The sequence below is a fragment of the Oryx dammah genome, unplaced genomic scaffold, assembly GCF_014754425.2.
Source record: "Oryx dammah isolate SB20612 unplaced genomic scaffold, SCBI_Odam_1.1 HiC_scaffold_11151, whole genome shotgun sequence".
NCBI lineage: Eukaryota > Metazoa > Chordata > Mammalia > Artiodactyla > Bovidae > Oryx > Oryx dammah.
In genome coordinates this window covers 257,591-264,537 of record NW_024080544.1, presented here as the reverse complement: position 1 = coordinate 264,537, position 6,947 = coordinate 257,591, and positions in this window count along the sequence as shown.

Here is a 6,947-nt window from a genome sequence, read left to right as displayed (position 1 = left end):
GTAAATAATGCAATGAAAATGGAGGGGGAGATATATCTTCAAGATGATAACTTTATTTCCTTCAGATGTATCCTCAAAAGTATATCACTGATATCAGGGAAATACATTCAATACCTTATAAAAATCTATAATGGAAATAACACATATAAGTGTATATAAAGACATATATATATATATATATATATAATTTTGCTGTACACCTGAAACCACCACAATATTGTAAAGTACAGTTCAATTAAAAATTTAAAAACAAAAAAAGCTGAGTGCCGAAGAATTGATGCTTTTGAACTGTGGTGTTGGACTCTTGAGAGTCCCTTGGACTGCAAGGAGATCCAACCAGTCCATACAAAAGGATCAGTCCTGGGTGTTCATTGGAAGGACTGAAGCTGAAGTTGAAACTCCAATACTTTGGCCACCTCATGCAAAGAGTTGACTCATTGTAAAAGCCCTGATTCTGGGAGGGATTTGGGGCAGGAAGAGAAGGGGATTACAGAGGATGAGATGGTTGGATGGCATCACTGACTCAATGGAGATGAGTTTGAGTAAACTCCAGGAGTTGGTAATGGACAGGCAGCCCTGGCATGCTGTGGTCCCTGAGGTCGCAAAGAGTCGGACACGACTGAGTGACTGAACTGAACTGAACTTATATATATATATCAGAGAAGGCAATGGCAACCCACTCCAGTACTCTTGCCTGGAAAAATCCCATGGACAGAGGAGCCTGGTAGGCTGCAGTCCATGGGGTCTCTAAGAGTCGGACATGACTGAGCAACTTCACTTTCATACATTGGAGCAGGAAATGGTAACCCACTCCAGTGTTCTTGCCTAGAGAATCCCAGGGACAGGGGAGCGTGGTGGGCTTCCGTCTATGGGGTCTCCCAGAGTCGGACACGACTGAAGTGACTTAACAGCAGCAACAGCAGCATTCTTACCAATTTGAGGCAATACCTCATTGTGGATTTGATTTGCACTTCTCTAATAATTAACAGTGTTTAAAATCTTATCATGTGCTTGTTGACCATCAATATGTTTTCTTTGGAGAAATGTCTGGGTTTCCTCCCATTTTTTGATTGGGTTGCTTGTTTTATTTATTTATTTTTAGCAGAGTGAAAAAATTTAATTCCACTAAAACTCAGATGTACACAGAAAATGTGTTGTATTTTTTATTAATTATTTATTATAATTGGAGGCTAATTACTTTACAATATTGTGGTAGTTTTCCCCATACATTGATATTGAGTGGTATGACCTGTTTGTGCATTTTGAAAAATAAGCACTTTTCAGTCACATCGTTTATAATTATTCTCTCCCATTCTAGAGGTTGTTTTGTTGTTGTTGTTTATGTTTTCCTTTGCTGTGCAAAGTCTCACAAATTTGATTAGGTTCCATTTGTTCATTTTTGCTTTATTTCCATTGCAATGTGAGCCTATCTAAGAAGACATCATTACCATTTATATCAGAAAAAGTTTTGCCTTTGTTCTTTTCTAGTATTTTTTGATATGTGTCTTATGTTTAAGTCCTGAAGCCATTTTGAGTTTATTTCTGTGTATGGTAGGAGGGAGTGTTCTAACTTCATTGATTTACTTGCCACTGTCCAGCTTTCTCAATACCACTTACTAAAGAGACTGTATTTTTTTCATTGTATGTTATTACCTCTTTTGTTGAAGATTAAGTGTAGATTTGTGGGCTTATTTCTGGAGTTTCTATTTTATTCTGTTGCCCTTTACATCTGTTTTTGTGTCAATACTGTGTTGTTTTGACTACTGTAACCTTGTAGTATGTCTGAATTCTGGGTTATGCCTCCAGCTTTGTCTTTTTCCTCAGTATTGTTTTGACAGTTCTAGGTCTTTTGTGGTTCCATATAAATTTTAGAATTGTTTGTTTTAGTTCCATGAAAAATTCCATAGGTAATTTAATTGGGATCACATTAAATCTGTAGGTTTCTCATGTAATATGTCATTTTAACAATATTAATTCTTTCAGTTGAAGAGCATGTAATATATTTTAATTTCTTTCATCTATCATCTATTTTTTTTATCAGTGTGTTCTAGTTCTCAGGTTTTTGGGTCTTTTATCTCCTTGGTTAGGTTTATTCCTGGATATTTTATATTCTGATACATTTTTTGAACTGTATATATATAAACTTTCTCACATTTTTTTGTTGGTGTAATGAAATGCAACAATTTCTCTGCTAATCTTTATGCTGCTACCTTAGTGAATTCATTTGCTAGTTCTAATAATCTTTGTGTGGTATCTTTGGGGTTTTCTCTATACAGTATTATGTCATCTGCATATAATGGCACTTTTACCTCCTCCTTTCTAATTTGTATACATTTTATTTCTTTTTCTTGTCCTATTGCTGTGAGTAAGACTTCCAATCCTATGTGAAATAGAAGTCATGAGCGTAGGCATCCTAATTTTGTTACAGCATTTACTGGGAAGATTTTCAACTTTTCACCACTGAGTATTACTTTGGCTGCTGGTTTTGTCATAAACAGCATTTATTATGTTGAGATATGTTCCCTCTATACCAACTTTAGTGAGAGTTTTTATTATGAATGGATGTTGAATTTTATCAAAGGATTTTTTTTTTACATCTGTTGAGATAATCGTGTGTTTTTTTTTTAATTTTTTATTCTTTCCTTTTGTTGTTGTGGTGTATCACATTGGATTATTTGTATATGCTGAACCATCCTTTTGACCATGGAGTGAATCCAACTTGATAATGGTGTATGATCCTTTTTATGTGTTATAAGATTACTAATATTTTGCTGAGGATTTCTCCACCTACATTCATCAAAGGTATTGGCCTGTAGTTTTACTTTTTTTATTTTGCAGTACCTCAGTCTAGTTTTGGTATCAGGAATAAGGTGGTTTCATAGAATAACTTTGGTAGTGTTCCCACTGCTTCAGCCATTTTGAAGAGTTAGAGAAGGATGGTTGAAAGTTATTCTTTGTGTGTTCCCTAGTGAAGCCATCTACTCCTGGACTTTTGTTTGTAGGGAGATTTTTTGTTTTGTATTTTGTTTGATTTTATTTCACTTTTATTGATTGGTCTGTTCATGTCATCTGTTCCTTCTGATTCAGTTTTGACAGCCTGTATGTTTCTAGAAAATTGTTTATATCCTCTAGGTGCAAAACTATAATATTTTTTCTTATGATTTTTTTTTTTTTGTATTTCTGTGTTAAGAGCTATTTCTCATCTTTAATTTTTATTTAGTTTATTTGTGTACTCTCTCTCTTCTTGGTGAAACTTGTTAGAGGTTTGTTATTCTTCTGAAAAAGCAGGTCTTGGTTAATTGACCTTTTTTTTCTAATTTTTATCTCTATTATAATTATTTCTTCTCTGATCTTTATTATCTTCTTCCTCTGTTGGCTTCAGGTTTTGTTTGTTGTTCTTTTAAATTACTTTAGGTGGTAGGCTAAGTTTTTTGGACTTCTCAGGTGGCACAGTGGTAAGGAACCCACCTGCCAGTGCAGGAGACACAAGAGATGTGGGTTTGATCCCTGACTTGGGAAGATCCTTTGAAGAAGGAAATGACAACCCACTTCAATCTTCTTGCCTGGAGAACCCTAGGGATAAGGGAGCCTGGTGGGCAACAGTCCATGGGGTCACAAAGAGTCAGGAATAACTGAACAACTGAGCATGCAAGCTAAATTGTTCATTTTAGACTTTTCTTATTTCTGAGGAAGGCAATTATTGCTTTGAATTTAAGACTGCTTCTGCTGCATGCCATAGAATTTCTATTGTGTTTTCATTGTCATTTTTCTTGAGGTACTATTTGTCATTTCATCATTGATCAATTGTTTGTTTTTAGTAGAATGTTACTTAGTTTCCATGAATTTTTTTTTTTTTTTTCATTTTTCTTTCTGAGTTTCATTTCTAGTTCATGCCATTGTGGACAGAAAAGATGCTTGAAACAACTGCTATCTTCTTAAAGTTATTGAGACTTGTTTTGTGTCCTAATGTGTGATCTATCCTAAATTATTTTCTTTGCATACTCAACAAGAATTGCATTATATATATATAGATATAGATATTTTATATATATAGTCCTATAGATAGCAATTAAGTCTAATTCTTCTATTGTATAATTTAGGATCTCTGTTGTCTTACTGATTTTCTGTCAGAAACATTGATATCAGTGCAGTGTTTAAATTCTGGTTAATTTCTCACTGTATGTATATTAGATTTGTTTTATATATTTAGATGCTCTTATATTGGGTGTATATATGTTAACAACTGTAATATCAGCTTCTATAATGATCCTTTTATCATAATATAGTGTTCTCCTTTACCCTTCTTTATGACCTTTGATTTAAAGTCTATTTTATTTGATATAGTTATTGCTTGCTGGCTTTCTTATCATTTTCTTTTGCATGATATACCTTTTAACTTCCCCTCACTTTTAATCTATTTTTTACTTTTACCCTACAGTGGGTCTCTTGTAGGCAACATATTTTAGATTCTTATTTTATTATAACTTCCACTCTGCCTTTTGTTTGGAGCATTTAGTCCATTGAAAATAGTGTAATTATTGATTGGTGTGTATTTATTGCCATTTTATTTAATAAACCATGTTTTCCAGTTGACTTTATATTTCTTCTTTTTTCTTTTTTTTTTTTTGTGTGGTGTGATAGTTTTATTTTGTATTATGCTTGAATTTATTTATTTTTAATTTTTTGCAAATATACTGTATATTTTTTTTTCACTCTAGTTTTCAAGCATGTTAACCCATAAACTTTATCTACTTAATTCAGACTGATAGTTATATAAACTCAAACATATTCCAGAAGATTTAGATTTTCTTCTTTCCTTATTTTTTAATAAAACAACCTATGCACTGGCTTATTTAAGTAATATTCTATCTTTTTATATAATTTCATTTCCTATTATGATCTTCTCCTTTCCTATAGGTTCTTACTTCTTTTCCATATAGAGAAGACATTTCAGTATTTATTTTATGATACGTTTAGTATTGCTGTATTCTTTTACATTTGCTTGACTGAGTAATTTATCTCTTTTTTATTTTACCTGATAATTTGCTGGGTAGAGTATCTGCGGTTGTAGTTCTCTGCTCCCCCCAGCCCCTTTTTAGGATTTTGAATGTATCTCACCACTCCATTCTGACCTGTCAAGATTCTGTAGAGAAATCAGCTAATAGCCTGATGGAGATTCTCTTGGAACAAAGTCTTTGTTTTTTTCCCTTGCTGCCTTTAGAATCCTATGTTTTTAACTTTTGCCATTTTATTTATGATATGTTTTGGTGTGGATCTGCTTGCCTTCATCTTGTTTAAGCTACTCAATGCTTCTTCAATATCTGTTTCCTTATTTAAGTTTGGTAAGTTTTCACCAATAACTTCATCAAATAAATTTTTGATCCCTCTTCCTTCTCCTTCTGGAATCCTATAGGTTACATCGACTGTATATATATATATATACACTTTATATATGATCCCATAGGTATTGCTCATATATTGCTTTTATTTAATTTATTCCTTTCTGTCTGCTGTTCTGACTGGGTGATTACTATTACTTTATTTTCCAGATCATTTATTCACCCTTTTGTATAATTTAGTCTGTTATTCATTGCCTTTAGCTCAGTTTTTTATTTCAGCTGTTATCTAATTTTGATTGACTTCTCTTTATAATTTTTAGTACCTTGTTACAGTGATCTGCATTTCTATCTATAGTCCTTCTTAATTTCTTTGACAATTTTTATCTCTTTTTGAACTCAGGGTTCTGGTAGACTGGAAAGGTATGTTTCATTATTCAGGGAGTTTATCTCATTCCTTCCATTCATTATAGTTCCTCTGCTTATTCTTTTACATACATTTCTCTGACCCTCTGAATTTAGGAAAAACAATGATCCACTGTGGTCTTGAAGGGCTATTTTTATGTAATTTATCTCTTTTTTATTCTACCTGATAATTTGCTGAGTAGAGTATCCTAGGTTGTAGTTGTTTTTTTTTTTTTTTTTCTCCCCCTTTTAGGATTTTGAATGTCTCTTGCCACTCCCTTCTGCCCTGCTATAAAATTTATGTGTTGCTGTCTGTGCAGCCTGTGTGAGTCTAATATTTTTGGTGTGAAGATTGGCTTTGGTATGGATACCAGCATTGTCTTTCCTCAGAGTACGATCGTCATTGTTCTCTTGATAGGAGGTATGTCTGGTATTTTGGTAACCAGAGCCTGCACTGACTATCAGGTGGGGCTTCCTCTTTGGTCTGTGGTTAGAATAGCCCTGTGGGGGTAGTGAATGTGCCCCAGTTGTTGGAGCAAAGGTCCATAGATCAGGTTCTGAGCTGTGATATGAAGTAAGTGGGACCAAATATCTCCCATTGTGAAAAAGAGGCTTCATATTCTCCCTCCATAGCTATTAGCAAGGACTTGGGACCCCGGACTTCTCCTGACACTTTAGTGTGTGTGCGCCCACAAAGACTGATGTTGTTTCTGACACCTCCCCTAGAACCACCTCCTCTGTGGGAAGAATGATAATTGGTTTGGACCCACTTCCAGTACATGTGAGCTCCCAAAGTCAGCTGAAGCCACCCCCACTGTGGCAGTGCAGACATTCAGTATAGATGCCAGCCCCACCTTTTGGCTTGTGTGTATTCCCAAAACCCATGGCTGCCAGCATTTCACCTAGCCATGAACATGCTGACAATGAGGCTCTGATGGCAGAACCATGCCATGCCTTTTATACCATAATAATGGGTTTCCTATGGTAAGCTTCCAATCTTCCCTTGTGGCTCAGTGGCAAAGAATCTGCCTGCCAATGCAGGAGACACAAGTTCAATCCCTGGGCCAGAGAAGATCCCCTAGAGAAGAAAATGGTAACCTACTCCGGTATTCTTGCCTGGGAAATCCCATGGACAGAGGAGCCTGGCAGGCTATAGTCCATGGGGTCACAAGAGTCGGATATGACTTAGTGACTAAACAATAAACA